Genomic DNA, 1,527 nt, shown 5'->3' with positions numbered 1-1,527 from the left:
TTCAGTGAAATTTTCCAGTATCTACAGTCCTTCGTTTTTTAATTACAACAAAATAATCGTTACGTGAGAAATCGAGTGAATATCAAATGTTGTAAAAATATGAATTTCAAACGCTCATAAAAATTTAATTTAATTTGTTTGTAGATATATTTTTTTTTTAAAAGGTAGACAAACTCATGAGGAAGTATAATATTATTCGTGGGTACTTGAAACTTCTAAAGTATACTATTATATATCTATGATTTTACCACGGTTTTTTGTTGATGTATAACGCGTTATAACTTATAAGTACCTAATAAATATTATGATATGATTAATTTGGAATTTATTATAGGTACCTATTATAGGTCAATTTTTTTTTAATACCATAGATAAGTATATATATGTCTAATACATAGACTGATATACCGTCTCCGCTCAGAATCGTTTTTCTTATACAGTGATATTATATCATTGAATTCAAATTTAATACTGTCCATTATACAGTGACCCACTTCTAACCTACTGTACAGCAGAGCGACATCCACTTACCCACCTTTTTTCATTTGCTTATAAAAAATGATTGGATAGTGCTATTAAAAAAAAGCACCCTGTTGCACAGATAAAATTTTCTTAACGTGTTGTGAAAATTTGGTAGGTCTACAAAAAATATGGTGCGAGAAAAGTTGTCCCGCGCAAAACAGTTTTTGTTATGTTGTACATTTGTAAGACGGATTTAAAATCATTAATAAATTATGCAATTTAAAATAAAAACTTCTTACTCTGATTAAAAAATGGTAATCGGAAAAAAATCCTCAGACTACAATATTACTCACAACCACAAGCAAATGGTTCAATAAATATTTTTTAAACGTTAATTAGTATATATAATTAATATTTAATTACAAATACGTATATTATTACGTATTATTATACGTATATTAAAAATTATATATTATACATAATATTTTGTAGCTAACAACTATAGTATAGTAAAATATAGTAGGTAATAGGTATACAAAAATCTTATACAAAATATAGATATTAATAATAATAATTATCAAACAATAATTTATTGAATGCAGGCACGAGGCATCTACTTACCTACCGTAAAAAGACTTATTTAATTGGTTAATAAGAATGTTTTTTATAAATACAAAAGTATAAGATAATTATTTTATTATGATTATAATAATAATAATAATTATTATTATTACCACCTATATTTCGTACAACATTGTTGTATACCTACTATATATACCTACTAAATATTTTATATTATGTGATGTTATTACTGTGAGTAGGTGACACAGAACAATCATATTAAGTAACATTTTAAGTTTTGAAAACGTAATATTTTATTTCGGGGATTTAATTTTTACAGAATTATACCAAGATAAAATGTGTATTAATATAGTAATATAAAATTTTATTGTTAATTTTTCGAAAATTATTAATAGTTATTTATTTAAATTATTATTATTACCTATATTTTGAATACTACTTTTGTATAGTATGTTTTTAACTGTATTATCTGACGTATCGATC

The sequence above is a fragment of the Acyrthosiphon pisum genome, chromosome X (assembly GCF_005508785.2).
Source record: "Acyrthosiphon pisum isolate AL4f chromosome X, pea_aphid_22Mar2018_4r6ur, whole genome shotgun sequence".
NCBI classification, from domain to species: Eukaryota; Metazoa; Arthropoda; class Insecta; order Hemiptera; family Aphididae; genus Acyrthosiphon; species Acyrthosiphon pisum.
The sequence above is the reverse complement of the archived record's forward strand: the minus strand, read 5'-3'. Positions refer to the sequence as shown.